This window comes from Rhyacophila brunnea, unplaced genomic scaffold, assembly GCF_057557595.1.
Source record: "Rhyacophila brunnea isolate RB1 unplaced genomic scaffold, BYU_Rbru_1.0 scaffold_13, whole genome shotgun sequence".
In the NCBI taxonomy this organism is placed as follows: domain Eukaryota; kingdom Metazoa; phylum Arthropoda; class Insecta; order Trichoptera; family Rhyacophilidae; genus Rhyacophila; species Rhyacophila brunnea.
The window spans coordinates 8,994,075-9,011,994 of NW_028232785.1; the positions used below are offsets into that span (position 1 = coordinate 8,994,075).

Below are 17,920 nucleotides of genomic sequence, written 5' to 3' on the forward strand. Positions count from 1 at the left end.
CTTGTGATAAACTAGATTCTTTGAATAGATCTTAATTGTCTTATTAAATTACACACTCAAGAAAAAAGACCGTTTATTGGAACGCCGTTGGTTTATTTCTATACACTTTAACTTATATTACCAAATTATATACTTAATGGTTTCTCATTGTTTTTATTTTTAAAGTACCAACTGTCACTCTGACGTTTAATCATATGTTTACTTAAGGAATTGCAATTGGCCGACAATAATAAATTCGCTGCCTAGGCAACGAAACAATTCTAAACTATAATATTATACTGTATAATCGTCACAATTGCAGTACCATACCGTGGCGTAAAGGTAGTGCGTTCGGCTGATAACCGAACAATCGGTGGTTCGAATCCAATCGATTGCGTTTTTTTTTCGTAAGAAAAAATAAATTATGTGTTACATGTCACACGCCAAAAATACACTCTGATCTGATTTCCCAAACTAGCCAAAAGAAGTATAACTTCAATAATATGTAAACAAAATATTTAGGGAAATCATAATATTTGACCCGTAACCGTATTAGCCATTTAGCATCTTTGAAAGGAAATGATCGAAGGATTCTATCTGCTATGTCAAAAAAACCGTGTCCAAAAACTTGTAGGTATGCAGTTCGCCGTATCCCACTTCACCGTGAAATGTTGTATAGGATATATGTGGCCGTATATTAAAGACCGCCCAACCTCTCTGGGTCGTATAATACTGACATAAAGTTCATGTCTAAATAAAACATGGCTCTTGTCGGCTTACACTTTGTAGTACACAAATGTAGAAAATAGTCAATATAATGAATTATTTGTTAGGTTAGGTAAGGTCTTCATTATTGAATTTTGCCAAAATCAGCTATGAAAATTGACTTAATGTACATATTGAATCTAATAAGATTGGAGATCGTATAGTGTACAGTCATCTCTTTCCGATAAGAAAGCTCACGGTGAAATGTTTTACGTGCAATTTACATGTAACCCAAAAAATACTTTTACGAATTAATGACATAACGGAAAGAGTCCAAGTCCAGGCGCTTACACAGAAAAATGGTATACAGGAGATCCATTTCAAAAAATAATAGTTTAATATTTTTTTAAAACGGTGGGACTTATAGTTTTATGGTGAAGAGGGTCCAGAAGAATTTTTGAGACTCTTTACTTTCGACTGTATGGATATTATCCGTGGCTCTTACTTTTAGGTATGCCTACATATTGTAGCTTACAATTTAGAAGGTATCTTTATTTAGCCAAGTACATATTTTTTCCGACTTATACGCAGCGTAAATGTAAACTCTGCTATTCTTGGTGGTGTTGGCTTGGGTCTCTGATAATTATCTTAAGAAACAAGGCCATCCAATATATTTTGTTCTCCCAAGGTGCAGTACTAACCTGCCATTGGTAATGCCAATTGGGAGGGCAATAACTATGTTTAATCAAATCGCAAAATTTAGGCGGAGGCTGTTTTTAAGATAGGGTCTAGGTTTCAACCTAGTTCACTCTGTGTGCTTCCATGTATTTTTATTTACTATGTTATTTTATTTCTTATTATATTATTAACTCACACTGCCCTGTAATTTTTAAAAAAATTGTTACAACTTATTTTATGTCATGTCGTGATTGCTTTACATTTATAATTTGTTATGTTAATAATTATATGTAAACTGAAAAATAAATAAATTTGAAACATCTAGCAGGTGACATTGACTTCATTTTTTGCCTCACGGACTCCAAATATTTCCGAGTATACACCTCATACCCAGACACTCCGAGTCTAGCGATGCACATAAATATAATCAGCAACCATAACTACGGATCCACGAGTTGTTGTTTTTTTTGACGTACCGCTATTAAAGAAAATATTGGTTAGTCCAGTGATGATTGTAACAATTCATGTGCCACGGGTCTTCCACTGACAGTCCTTGCGTATCGTAGAATACCGAGTGGAGTGAGGCGAACGGTTTGAGAAGAATGTTCGTCAGCTAAATCAAGCAGGTCACGACTCTGTTACAAGGTCCTCGCGAACAAGGAGAAATATTACATTCACCTAATTTATTTATACTTTTTAGATTCTGAGGGGGTCTGGACCTAAGACCCCCCCCCACCATGTGTGCGCACCTGGTACAATTATATAATATATTTTCCTAGCGGCGAGGGGTGGAGGTAGGTTTTTAAGATTCGACATAAATAGTGCACACTAAACTCTGTCAGACAATCGTATTTGTTCCCATTGAGATAAGTAATATTATAATCTGTGGATGATATTTGTTAATTTTTAAAATTCAATTAAGCCCTGCCTAATACAAGCAATAGAAGATAACGATAAAAAATGTTCGTTTATATATGAAATATCTAAAATATGCCATTTAACCACACATCATTTTGTATATTTTATTAATTTATGGTTTGGTCTTTGTGAATTTCAAGAAACGAACCAACACCATATACTTCTGTAATATGTATTCTTAATTCGATGAAAACAAAAGTGTAATTCTGTCGCTGAGTTTCAAAACCCGCTATAACACTTTTTCATTATGTTAAAACTTTTTGAACTAAAAAGGTTTTTGAATGTTTCAGCAGTATTATAGCGGTATTTGATAGACACATTGATTTTGTTTCATAAATGACAGTTAATCGTAACGGCTTTTGAAAATCGATAAAATCTTCATGTAGAGATTTTAATAACGAATCCAACGATAGATAGGTATATATTAATTATTTCAAAAAAGTGTTATGGCGGGTTTTGAAATTTAGCGTCACAATTGTTAATGAAAAATGTCTACTATTTTTGTCAGATCGCCCATAGTATATCTAAATAATCATGGTTGGACTAGGCAGGGTAAAATTGATTTTTAAAAAATAGCCAGTACCTACCATCTACAATAGTTTTGTTCAATAACTTTTATTTAATAGTTTTAATACTATTTCTAAAAATGTCATGTTGTGAACGCCTTAAATTAATAATTTGCAATGTTCACGTAAGTTTGTAAAAAAGAAATTAAATTTTAATCATTTTCTTGAATCATTTCAATGAAAATTAAATTTATAAGTAAGTAAGTACTTATTCAATATTATTGACAGATCTTGAAAAAAATATTTTGAAAATAGCGTAGTCTCAAAGAGATTGAAGACCAGTCTCTTTGGTCCCAATGTAAAACCGTCTCAAGGTACAACCCTTTCCCCTACGCCAGCGGTCGGCAAACCACGGCTCGCGAGCCACATGTGGCTCTTTTGCCCATTGGGTGTGGCTCTGCCACAAATGACCACGTACGGGCTAAAACAGTGAAAGATATAACAGTCAAAATGTTTTCGAATATAACCAACCAGCAAGTCGAAGATCTTAAATTGGTTTCAGCTTTCTCAATAGCAGTTAACGAGTCTTGTGACATAAAATGATACAGCACAAGTTTCACGTTTTGTACGATTTATTTCATCTACAGGTCCTGAAGAAGAACTTGTAGGATTATTGCCACTCAAATATCAAACACGTGGAGAGGATATTATTGCAAATGCTGTAATCGAGTGTATGGAAAAACATCATAATATTCCACTCGATAAAATTGTGTCAATTTCAACAGACAAGAGTTAAGTATGACCGGCGTAAGAAAGGGGAGGGGGTTGTTGCTATTTTGAAAGAAAAAAATATCACGAGATACTTGCTTACCATTGCACTATTCGTCAAGAAGTGCTTTGTGCGCAAATACTTGCAAAGTTATGGAATTGGTGATTAAGATTATCAACTCTATTATAGATAAAGAATTATGGAGCTCTAAGTTTGAACATCTCTGTGCTGATATGGACATGTTGGAGAAAAACAAATGTGAACATGTTTCACAGCACAAGTTTAGTAGTCTGCTTTGAAAGGCCTGGAGAAGGAAGACATGATGATTTTTAATACTTGTAATAGTATTACTGACTCATAATTATGATCAGTTGAAAAAACTAGCGTTTGCTGTTCTTTCCGGTTCTACATATTCATTCGAACAATCTTTTTCAAGCATGAACCTTATCAAGAGTAAATTGAGAAGTCGTTTTATTGATGAGAACCTGGAATCGTGCCTAAAATTAATGACAACAACATACAACCCTGACTTATCTAAACTTTTAAGTAGTTTGATGCAAGGCCATCGATCACATTAAGTGTTTGTTTGTCATTGTCATAATTTAATTTTATAGATACCTTACCTACAATTTAATTTTTATCAATAAATAAGATCATTATGTATTAAGAACGATTTCACGTTAACAGTGTACCTACCTATATACTTACCTAGTAAATTTCCAAAAATTTGGCTCTCAAAAAAATCTCAATCGTTGTACTGTTGATATTTGGCTTTGTTGACTAATGAGTTTTCCGACCACTGCCCTACGTAGTACGCAGATCGAAATTTTATTCGGTACAATAATATAGGTACCTACTTTCATAATAAAATTATAGTAGGTAGGCACGATTTCTACGGCTGAAAAAATTGTTTCAGTAGGTACCTAGGTACAGCGCTCGAAATGGAAAAGTTTACGAACCGGAGCGCTCGACAATTTTTCTGAAGATATTTACATAGTCATCAAATCGTATTTGTATTTTATAAAAATAAGTGTGTCAGATTTTTTATTCTATGGCCTATCTAGCTCAGACGATCAACATATTTTTTCCACGAGACGGAGCGATAATTTTACAAATTTCACGAGCCGGAACGGCGCTCCGGTGCGTCCGTTCAATTTCCAGCCCTGCCTAGGTAGGTACATAAAAAATGTATCGTTGGCATAATAACGTAATATCCTATTTTGGGACATATTTCTTGCAGGGAGGAACTATAATATAGTTCCTCCCGACAAGAAATATTAAAATTATATTTTCTCTCCAGTATTGCTTACCTACCTATATTCTTTTAGACGTATCGTAAGTGCTACAATTCCATAAAAAATATGACAACACTAAACAGTGGCATTATATCGCTTTTGTCTATGGCACAATTGCTTTGCCGAAGTCACATTGGCTGTCATAATAATCCCAACAGCAGTTTTGCTTTGAATACATGTGCAAAATGAATATTAAATGTGAATCAGAAGACGTCGATCGTGATGCAGGAGAGCATTGGTTTGAGATGCCCGTAAACAATCCTCACACCCCAGAGACGCTTACCCATATGAAGCTAAATACTGCCGACCCTGACGACTCCAGTGGCATTTGTGAGGTTAGTTTTTCCAAGCTGGTTTATTATGGGTTTTAGTTGGTCTCTTCTCTCAAGAAAACATGATAATAATTATATTTATATACATTGTATAATATGAACGACAGTGAAACACATAAATAACGGCTCAAAATTCATATTTTTAATGTCTAAGTCAAACCAATATGGACCTCTTCAAATGTCGACACGGATGGAAACAACACAAACATTGACCCCTCCAAACTAATCAGCCCTGCACCACGTGTGAAAGATCAGTAGTTTTACGCCTGGAATGTCTCAGGGGGAGATACCTAAGACTAATATCTCCACGCACTTAGGTCTACTTTAACTGAGTTTATGCTTTCTTATAAAAAGTGGCCATGGGAGAAGCTAACAAAAAATATTTTAATTAATAAATATATAGTACTTACAAAAAACTAAGTTTACACCATAAGGACATACAAAATTATGCGAAGAGATCTTCATGTCCGCAATAAGAAGTCATAAATTTAGGAATGCACGATGGACCGTTTTGAGCATCTCTTCTCTATCGGGACACATTTTCGGACATTCCCAGATAATGTGGTTAGCATTCTGTAGTTCTCTGCCATATGGACATGTTGGTCCGGTGGCAAGTCAAAGCTCAAAGAGTTTGGCAACGAATCGACCGTGGCCAGTATAAAATTGACCAGTGGAATTGTCAGGGTTCAAACCGCCATTGAACATTAGGAAAGAACAAACGATATTTGTGCCTGGCTTTGGTGGAGGCATTCCACTTCGCTACCTGGTCTTCCACGCCACGAAGAATGGTGGACAAAACCATTTACTTACTTAATATATTTATTGACATGGCGTATTGTAATTTCAGAACAACACCACGGTCTATGCCAATATAAAATCAGAGGTTGATCCTCATCGATTTGACATTAAGGAAGAGTGTATTGAAGACAAAGAAACCCTCTTCAAATATGGAGACTATCAACAAGCATGCTCAGTTACTCAGGTATTTTTTAATGAATATTCCATTTGCGAATGGTGGAGGTAGGCTGTTAAGATCCACCATAAATAGTATACATTAAACTTTGTTTGTCATACGTATATTTGGTTTTAGTGAACTAAGACTACAATTTATAGATGGTTTTGGCTAGTTTTTGATAATCAATTAAATCCTGCCCCACCAAACCATTATAGTTTTGATATATTTTGAGCGATATGAGAAAAATAGTGCACACTTTTTTATTCATACTTTATTTAATTTCGTTGGATTAAGAATACATATTACACATACCTAGTATTGGTTCATTAAAACTGTTATTTGAGCGCACGTTTCGTGGAAATGCCCTAGAGCAGGTGTTCACAAAGTGTGTCCCGCGGCCCAATTATGTCAGGCCTGACGACCATTCATTCTTGCCAGCGAGATTAATGTTAAATCTGTGCTATTTTGTATTCTTCATAATATATATAATAATGAATGGTCCAGAAAATTTGAGCCTAGATTGCAGGATATAATTTCAAACAATTGCACAAATCACATAGTGAAAAATTTTAATTATTTTTTAGTAAGTATATTAAAAAGAGTAATAATAACGTATATTTAGTTAAAAATATAACTTTACACAATGAAATATTTTTTTGCCTTATTTTTTTTAAAAACAAAATATTTACAAAAAAGGCGGGCCGCCATATATTTTTGATTTCCCTTTGTCCCTTTGACGATAAAGTTTGTAAACCCCTGCCTTGGATTCTAGTACCTTTCTAGGTTCTAAGTACCTTTTAACCATTGGTACCAAATTTGCGTACACTTTGAGACAGAGAATGAAAGGGTATGGCATTCTAAGTCTGTCTACGGGCAGCATTTTGCCTAGGGACGTCACTGCCGTTTCAGCCACACCATGGCCCCCACATCCTGAAGCGGGCCCCCAGACCAAGATGTTTGGTGAGCCGCCAATCTATCCATAATAGTTAAGAGTAGTGTGATGTAATGGTATTCCTCGGAACCCCAGAACTCCGCGAGGTAGAATTAAGGGGATAATATTATGGAGTAGTGATTGCGACCCCGTTTTGCGGTAGCGATGGTAACATGCAACCTTTCGCCATATTGGATAAATAGCCATTTTATATTAGACAGGAAACATATTAAAATCAATTATAAAATAAAATTCTACACATGCATTACCATTATATAATCATATTAAATCATCATATCACAACAATATGCATTGCATAGAAATTGCAATTTGCAATGCAATTTAGAATGATCTTCAAGTAAAATAGCACCGCAGGTGACTATTTTTACTATTACGTCAAATGTGTAGTGTGTGTTTACCTCACTTAACTGCTCGACCGCCTACGCCGGGCCCCCAGGGTAGGGCCTATCAGCCGCCCCTGAGCCACAGTCTTCTTATTATCCATTCATTTGATGTCCAGGCTTCGACTCGGTTGATAAGTGTAGGTTTGTGATATAGCATCTGATAACCTTCAATAGAGTGAGTCGATTGCGATCAGGACAATATATGTTGAATTTCTTCAAAAGTGCTACTTGGCATTAATCTCTATCTTGATCTCATGATTCATGTATGGGATACATTATGCATTCGCCCTGAATGCACTCAAATGATAGTGGCTTGTAAAGTGAATTTATTTAAGATTATACGAAAAAGGCTTATGGCTTAGACAAGTCGTCTGCAAACTCATTAGTCAACAGAGCCAAATATCAACAGTACAACGATCGAGATTTCTTTTGAGAGCTAAATTTCTTAAACTGAAATTATATAATATTATGTACACTGTTTATTATATTAATAAACTTTAGTTAAAGATTTAAGTCTTAAACTATTCTAAACTATAGGAACACTGAATAAAACTTGATATTATCATGCTTAATAATGATCTTATTTATTGATACAAATTAAATTGTATGTAAAGTATCCATAGAATTAAATCATGACAATGACTGACAGACACTCAATGTGAATAATGGCCTGTTGCATCTTCTTTTGGATAAGTTAGATACATTGGCGCACCCAGGGGGGGGCGGCAAAGGGCCCTAGCAACACCCAAACATGAAAATTATCAGAATGATTTTAAACATTGAAATTGAAAGCCGATAAACTATACATTGGGCTTAGACAAATAAAAACACGGAAAAAAAATGATTTGTAATTCTCCAGTACCCTTTTTAGAAAAAATTCGTAGATTTTAATTTCTAACACAAAAATTTCGAAATACTAATAAATGTCTGGGTTTCTAAAAAAACCTAATCCCTAAAACTATATTTTTTGATTATTATTTGTCGATACTCGGCAGCTCCATTATTAAAGTAGATGTATTAAAAATCGCCAATAATTCACTGTATGAGTACCTACCCTTAATTTGAACTAAAACACAATTTGAAAAACGTCAATGTAGTGTTTCACACTGCCTTTTATCTTATAGGTAGGTAGGGGGCCGCCAAATATCCTAGCCTGAGGGCCCGTTTCAGGATGTGGGGACCATGGTGTTGGTACACCGAATGCAATAGACAAAAGGCTGATAAACGATAAATTAGGCTGTTAAGAAGAAAAAGAGCCTATGGGACTAATTCTCCTCCTTGCCCCCCCCCCCCAATATTAAATTCTGGGCGCGCTACTGGTCAGATATGTATATTGATGATTTTAATTTTAAGCATGATTCCAGGTTCTCATCAATAGGACGATATCTCAATTTACTCTTTATTTCCTCTCTTAGTTGTAAAGTGTAGTTATGCGCTAATTTTTCCTGACAAATAATAAAGGACGGTAGACCAGTTAAGTTTTGAATACACGTGAAAGTCTCGGTCCATTTAATTTTAAATTCACGGTTTTCGTCATCCGTTTTTCTTTGATTCTTCTTTGTCAAATAGGGCAGAAGGCATTTGTGACAGAGCCGCACTCAAGGAGCCAAAGAGCTGCATGTGGCTCGCGAGCCGCGGTTTGCCGACCACTGGGTTAGACCTATGCTTAAAACAATTACCTATATTCATATTTTTATGGCGTAATATACTTCTTTTCAGAATCTGGTAACAGACCTGGGTACTGTAAATTCGGAGACGGATTCTCAGCGTGTTACCGTCAAGGAAGAGTTCGTTGAAGATATAAAGACCCCAGTTAATTACGAAGATGTTAAACCGGGTTGTTCTTATTTGGAGCGGAGTCCAGATGATCAGGTACCTACTAAATACTTACATTAATTAACTAGCAGGGGTGGCGAACGCCACTGGTGGCACGCGAGATGATTTTCCATGGCACGCATTGGAAGAGAAAAAAATACCTATAATAATAATAAATGACTTATTGCATTGTATAAAAAATAGCAGCCAAATACTCTTCAAGAATGAGTATTACGTATAATGTAAATATATAATTGCATAGATAGGTCCTTAGACTTGCGTCACATATAATATTATCACACTGACCTCACCTCAACAGGCGGCGGACGATGCCACGCCGCGAACCTCTAATTTTAATCGATTTACGATGCTTGAGACCACTGTAGCATAAGTATGTCCCACCTGATCGGAGCAATTTTTATGTCAATTTGTGCGATAATAACCAACCTAATTAGTACATAAACAAACAATTAATTCATTTCAACCCACGAAAAATGACCGAAATATATGGCGTAATTCAAAAAAATGATACCTAATGGTATACGTGTGCTATGTTCTGTGAGTGGTATCTATAACACTATCATTTTATCGAAATTTTAAATATTATTGTTCCTTCCTTACATAAAAAGGTTCGCCAGCCCTGAACTAGAGTACATAAATATTAATAGATATGTTTCCTTTTTGTTATTCCAAAGAAAGACTATTAACGGTTTCTCAGCGACAAAATGTTAAAACTACTTCTTAATGGTCGATAGAAGAGTGGAAATCATTGAAGCGATTATAAAAGTTTAAAAACCTGGTGACCTCTATTGGCCAATACTTTTCAAGATGTATTGTATTCCTTTAACCGTAAAATTCTCGAAGATTTAAACACACACATATATATATATATATATATATATATATTAATATATCCTAGAAACTCAGGTGTCAGAATTCTTTTCTCAGTTCAGACATTCAGATCTGGTATTTTTGTGTATGCGAGAGAGATATTGTGGGGATTTCTGTTACAAATTATAGGTCAGCAAAAAGTGTAAAATGATTAACAGAGATTTTAATATGTTAACTCCGCGCAGAGTTGGGTTTTATTATAATTATTATACAAATACCAATGACATTATTAATGGACAACGCACTCAATACAGTACCTTTAGCAAGTAAATTCGCGCATAGCGACATTCGCACATGTATAGGTATACGTCACGAAATTTCCATTATACGATATCGCGCATCGGGAATTTATAGCAATATCACCTTTTTTGTAATGGCGTTAGAACAGTGTTTCTAGTGTCAATGTTCATTTGAGCGAACTCTTTACATTACTGGGTATTACGAGATTCACTTCTTATTTATTTCGTTGTATCCAATGACATTAATATGGACGAATGATCTGGAAAAGAAAATGACACTCACTTTATTGTCGGGTCTGCCGAATGGCATAATCTGTTCTAACGCCATTACAATAAAGGTGATATTGCTATAAATTCCTGATGCTTTTTGTTGGGTCTGCCGAATCTTTCGGTTCGAACGGGTTCGCTCAAATGAACATTGCCATTAGAAACACTGCTCTAACGCCATTACAACAAAGGACATATTGCTATAAATTCTCGATGCTTGATATCGCATAATGGAAATTGCGTGGCGTCTACCTATACATGCGAATGCGCGAATTTACTTGCTAGCTACTGTATTGAGTGCGTCGTCCATTAATAAATTCATTGGTTGTATCACTGATTTGTTTCGTTTTTATTTCGGTATATTTAGAGACGTAAGCGTGAAAGTTGCATCGTATTGAGACGCCACGAGACCTCGCACGTGCGGGTTTAGCTCCCGCCCGGCTTAAGTTGACTTCCAACTCAGTGGCAAATTTTTAACTATCTTAAAAATATCTCTAATTCACATTTATGAAGGGTGGGAAGGAGATGTGTAGAAAGTTAGAAGGGTAGGTATGGCTTGCTTCCAGTATGTCCTCGGGGTCTTTAGGTTATCACAAAATCCCGTTACTTAAGGTCAAAGTGACCTCGGCTTCGCCAGCGACTAACCAGCAGGTACGGTTCGTACTCAAAGATAGCCCCTCACAAAATTATTTTCGAAATATTATTTGTAATATTTTAACAGGGCTTGTGCATTTGCGGGCAGGATTAATCAATTTATTAATGGGTGGTTTCTATTTTACATTCGATTTTTGATATGTAATTGGAGTCATTTCTTTGGAAAGGGTTAATTTGGTATTATTATATACATATATATCGTAAAACTGCAAGCCAATTGGCACAAACACTGCCTCCCGATGGTGTCTAACTTGAAAAAATCAAATATTTAAAATCCACAGTTGGTTTGCCCAAAAATTAACTTCGAATTTTGTGATTATCGATTTAAGTCTACTATCGCGTCGTTGGTACACGGAGGTTCTAATATTGATATATATATATATGTGGCACTTTATTGTATATAATTAAGTAGGTTAGGTACCGAATGCTTGTAAATTTAATACTACTTTTACTACATAATAAATCTAAACCGAATGAAGTGGCTAGATTGGAGATGTGGAGACCCGACGCACCAGGGTCGAAGGGTAGAGGTAGCCTGTTAATATTAAAGATAAATAGTGCACACAGAAGTTACAAATACCACATGGTGTTGGATAGTTTTTAAAATTCAATTGAACACTACCTGGATCAAGTCGTTATAGCGGAAGTTGGTTGTGGAGATCCAAAAAAAAATAATGTACACTGTTAGCATTATTTCATTTTTTACATTGAGCTAAGAATGTATAGGTAAACATAGCTATTGACACTTACGATGAATATAATATAGATAATTTTCTGTATGTTTAGGACATCGCTGCTAGCACAATAATGGACAACCATGTGAATCTGAATTCGACCTGGAGTATGTCTAAAGTGCAAGGACCGCTCGAAGACATACACATTGATGAAGATAATATTAAAAAAGAGGTTAAGGAATATAACGATAGGATAAAACGTGATAGGTTTAATGCTATTCAACCTTACCCCGAAGTTATAGTAGTTATACGGTTAGAAAAAACAAATCTCTATGAAAATAACTTTGCGTGCAGTATTTGTTTTGCTCTTTTTGGTTCGTCAGACTCACTGAAGGTTCACAAAGCGTTGCATAAAAAAGCAATAAAAAAAACCACATACACGGCTGTAAGACACAAGACAACACAATTACATGATAAGCCGTTTAAATGTGAAATTTGTAATTTCTCTTGTAAAACATCTGCTTACATGAAATATCATCAAAGGATTCATTCTAACGAAACGCAATTTAAATGTGATGACTGTAATTACTCATGTTTACACGCTAGTAAAATGATAGTACACAAAATGACACATACAGGAGAAAAGCCAATGAAATGTGATAAGTGTGATTACTCGTGTATACAGATTTATAGAATGAAATCACACAAAATGACTCATTCCGGTGAAAAGCCATTTAAATGTAATAAATGTAATTTTTCGTGTATAACATCTGCTCACATGAAATTACACAGTATCACGCATTCGGAAGACAAACCGTTTAAATGTGACCAATGTAAATACGCATGTATAACATTCTACAGCATGAATTTACACAAAAAGACTCATTCTGGTGAAAAGCCATTAAAATGTGATGAGTGTAATTACTCTTGTGTACTCGGGAGTAGAATGAAATCACACAAAATGACACATTCGGGTGAAAAGCCATTTAAATGTGACAACTGTAATTATGCATGCTCTAGAGCTGATAGCATGAAATCGCACAAAATGACTCATTCTGGTGATAAGCCATTTAAATGTGATGAATGTAGTTACACAAGTTTTAACTCTTTTACAATGAAAAGACATAAAATCACTCATTCTAGTAGTAAGAAAAAAACCCATTCTGCTGATAATCTATTATAATATATTAAATGTACAGTACCTCGGCCACATTATAAATGGTCGAAATTTCATCATTCCCCATCTTGTATTCTAAGGACAAATCAACGGTTAATTTAGCAGAGGATGACGTCACAATTGTTGGTTTAAAAACCTCCGTGATTAGTACGAGTACAGCTCCACTGAACTGTTTCGGGTGGCACAAGAAGAAAAATATTTTATTTTATACGTATACCTAGCATTATTTTAATTTTATACCTTTACCCGAAGTTATTTTATTTTATTATTATTGCTTATTATTAGGACTTCTGGCACTACAACTATTGGTGCATCTTGGCCTCTTTCAAAAACTTCCTCCATCCTGGACGATCCAGCGCCGATACTCTCCAGTAGCTTTAAACGAGCATTCTTAAATCCCCTGTGGCGTAGTCAAGTTATCTCAATTTCGACCGTCCAGGTCATCTCTTGCCCTGGGGGTTGCGTACGTAGCCCGGCTCGCCGGTATATCCTCCGGCATTCTCTGCACGTGGCTGATCCAGCGCAGTCTCTGTATTTTAATATGCCACGTTATCTTTTCGCTCCCATAAAGAATGTCATCATCATCACCAGCCTGAATCTATCCACTGCTGGATGAAGGCCTCTTCAAGCTACTTCCACTTCTCTCGCTTCTATGCATTGTGTTGCCACGTACTTCCGCAGAACTTTATCATTTCATCGATCCAGCGACCTCTAGGTCTACCTTGTGGACGTTTTGTACTTCTTGAATACCACAGGATGACTAGATTTGTCCAACGATTGTCTCTTCTTCGAGCTATATATCCAGCCTATCTCCAATTAAGGCTTTTAATAAACTCTAATACATCGCAAACCCTTGTCTGCTTCCTTATCCACTCATTCCGCTTTTTGTCCTTTCGCGTTATGCCCAGCATGCACCTCTCCATACCACGTTGTGCTACTCTAAGTTTCTGGATCTCTCTTTTACTTAAGGTCCATGTTTCACACGCATATGTGATCACGGGAAGCACACACTGGTTGAACACTTTGCGCTTTAGGCACAGTGAAAGGTCACTGAAGACATTATTCAGGCGGCCAGAAGCACTCCAGCCTAGCTTTACTCTGCGAACAATTTCATCAAATATACAAAGAATGTATTAATTCTTTATATGTATGTAACCTATGATTTTAATAAATTACCTTAAGATTAATATAAAATGTAGCAAATGTGGAATACAGATAAATTAATTGTAAATAAATATACCTACTTTTATGTGATTTATGTTTATTATTATTATGTGATTAATTTACAATATGATTTTTTTTGATTCTTCACAAGGTGTAATTATTGTATGTAAATTCCGAAATTTTTGTACTTTTGGTGTATTAGTGAAATAAATTAACGTTATAAAAGATACCAACCAGCTGCTAAAAATCAGGTCCTGGAAAAGATGTGCGGAGGACCGTACCGGCTGAGGACGGTGGTGGAGGAGGCCAGGGCTCGACTTGAGCTGTAGCGCCATCGAAAAAGAAGAAGTGAAATAAATATGATTTTTTACGATATTCAAAATAATACTATTTTGGTTGCACAACTATACCCTTTTTATCATACAAGTATGCACACCAAAATTATAGTAGGTTCACATACTCAGTTCGTTTGGAATTTGTTATTTGACCATAAAATACAGTGACTTCCTGTGGGGGTAGGCAGATTGAGCGTCGCTTGGAGGCGGAAACTCGAGGAGAATCATTAGGTATATATATAAATAGCTATCTAAACTTAGTAACAACGGAAATATCATTCCATTAAAAAAATCAGCTCACTTCTTGGAAACAACGTGTATTAATTACTATGACATGCTTAACAGGACTGTAATTTTTTGTCGGGTTCGCGATGTCTAGTTTACTTCCGTTGTCTTTGGACGTCGCGTCCTTGGTGATCAGCAATGACATGCGCAGGTTTGCGAATTACATTTGAATAATAGGTAGGTACATACTTCGTAATTTAAATTTTATTCAAATATTTTTAAAGTATAAAAAACTATAAAAGTTGTTACATGTATTTTAAAATTCACCTATCTGAAACCGTTGACTCAAAATATTTATCTATTGAAACAGAGATGGCATTCAAATTAGAATACATCGCACCCCCAGTAAGATACTGTCGTAAGTCTGAAATGGGCGTTTTCGAGTTATAGATGTGGTTGGATTCGTATTTTTTTTTGCTATTTTAATGAAATACTGTCGTATCTCAAACTCAAATAGTGTCAGAGAGAAAGCACTTAATACAGTACATTACTTTCCGAAAACTTTTAAATCGATAATAAAATAGTGTTGTAACTAAGTTACGACAGTATTTTACAAGAAGCTTTCTAAAAAACTAAAACAATACTTTTCAAAAAAATACTGTTGTAACTCTGTTACTACACGAAGATCTTGAGATACAGCGTAATTTTCTCACTAGTTGCATGGATATTATTTTTACAGTAGTATTGTAGTATTCAAACAAAAAAACTGGAAGCAGCAGAGGCAACAATTTTTGTTATCAACTTCAATTAAATGGAAGTAAAATAGAAGAAGTATGCAAAAAATACTTTATCAACATATTTGGGGTGAGTGAAAGGTACTGCTCCATTGCGTGGAAAACAAGAGATCTCCTTTCCGGAACGCCAATTCCAGAACAAAGAGGTCACCATGGCTATCACAAAAAAAATGATGATGATTTAAAAAAAGAAATAAGAGCTCACATTAAGTCTTTCCCAGTGATCGAGTAACATTATTCGCGTGCACAGACGTCTAGATTGTATTTAGATGGTAAATTAACAATTGCGGAAATGTATCGGTTATACAAAAAACAACAAGCTGACAGCAATATGACATTTGGAAAAGAACAATATTATACGCATCCATATTTAACCTTTCCCTTACCATGATAAAAAAATTACGCCCGTTCCCATGCCGTCCACTCAGTGTCCCGATAGAAATTTGGCATTTTAAGGCATTTTAAAAGCTAATTGATTGCTTCAAAAGGTAAAGTATGTTTTTAAATACTGTTTAGTCATCGTTTAACATTTTATTCTGTGTATATTACATGCAATTATCTTATAATCGTGTATAATATCGGACATCGATAAAAGTACGTCATATCTAAGCCACGGCGTGTCTCGGTCTGTTTTAAATGGAACAACCAACATACGCTGCCATTTCACGGAGAGTGGGGGTGGCTAATTCATCCGAAGCGAACGAGGGATGTTATTAGGTAGGATAACATCTGTGTGGACTTGCGTTATCACGTTCACCACATAAAATAATAGTTATAATTTTGCAATATCGATTCCCTATATAATTTTAAAACACTGTGATCTTATTGTATCATGTTATTAAGTATTTTTAAAAATCGTATTTTAAAACACATTAAAATAATATACTTACATAAGAACAATTAATCAAGAAAAATACTCCGATTGATCGTATAGTTTCCACTAAATATATTTTAATATCATGTTTCTTATGCTGAAATAATACACATTAATAAATATAAATAACTACGCTACTTGAACTTATACGCACGTATTAAGTCTATACCTCTAAGACTTTAGATATATCTTACCTACTTTTAGATAATTTCCCTAGTATATAAAAAAAATACTTATAATTTTGCAATATCGATTCCCTGATTATAATCTATAATATAAAAATGAATATTTGTTAGTTTGTTTGTTCGTTTTTTTATGCGCTGCCATACCGTTCATCCGATTGCGATAAAACTTTGTCAACTTATTGCTTGCACTTGCGCGCAGATTATAGACTATATCTTATACATACAAATGAAAGTCTGTCTGACATATGCGTTCCTATACCATTCATCCGATTGCGACGAAATTTTGGTGAATTGATGTGTGCACTACGGGTGCGAGTCATAGACGCTAAATGTAAAAGCAGCTGAAATGGTGGATTGCTTTGAGAGAAAGATCCTTAGGCGGATATACGGACCCATGAATGATGATGGGGAGTGGAGAATTAGGTACAACACGGAACTATACCGCTTATACCAAGATTCAAAACTCTCCAACTTCATAAAACTCCAGAGGCTAAACTGGGCAGGCCATGTCCAGCGCATGCCTGAGTCACGGATACCGAAGAAGATCCTCGAAGGAAACCCAGGAGGAAAAAGGCCAGTGGAAAAGCCACGCACACGATGGCGTGATAATGTTACAAAAGATGCCAACCAGATACTAAAAATCAGGAACTGGAAAAGACGTGCGGAGGACCGTTCCGGCTGGAGGATAGCGGTGGAGGAGGCCAGGGCTCGACTTGAGCTGTAGCGTCATCGAAGAAGAAGAAGATGTGTGCACACCCACAAAGGTTTCTGAATTAGAAAAACTATCTTCTTCTTCTTCATTATATCTTCTTTTATTCATATGGTTCCTATACCATTCATCGGATTGCGATGAAACCTTCGCCAGTTGTTGTGGCAACACCCGCAAAGGTTTCTGAATCAGTACAACCATCTTCTTCTTCTTCGTCGTCTTCATTCTATATTCTTTTATTCTTATGATTCCTATACCATTCGTCCGATTGCAATGAAACTTGCGTCAGTTGTTGTGCCGACACCTGCGAATGTTTCTGAATTAGTACAACAATTTTCTTCAACCTTTTTTTCTATTCTATCTTCTTCTATTCGTATGCGTTCTTATACCATTCATCCGATTGCGATGAAATTTTGATCAGTTGTTGTGCGCATGCCCGCGAAGA

General features: G+C 35.6%; 1 long non-coding RNA gene across 1 annotated transcript; it reads left to right on the forward strand.

The window, feature by feature from the left end:
* Positions 1-4,963: 4,963 nt before the first annotated feature.
* On the forward strand, positions 4,964-14,690 carry LOC147076376 (uncharacterized). Its single transcript, XR_015069288.1, has 4 exons — positions 4,964-5,185; positions 6,030-6,164; positions 9,192-9,344; positions 12,125-14,690. It is a non-coding gene; the product is annotated as an uncharacterized LOC147076376 (long non-coding RNA).
* Positions 14,691-17,920: the final 3,230 nt, after the last annotated feature.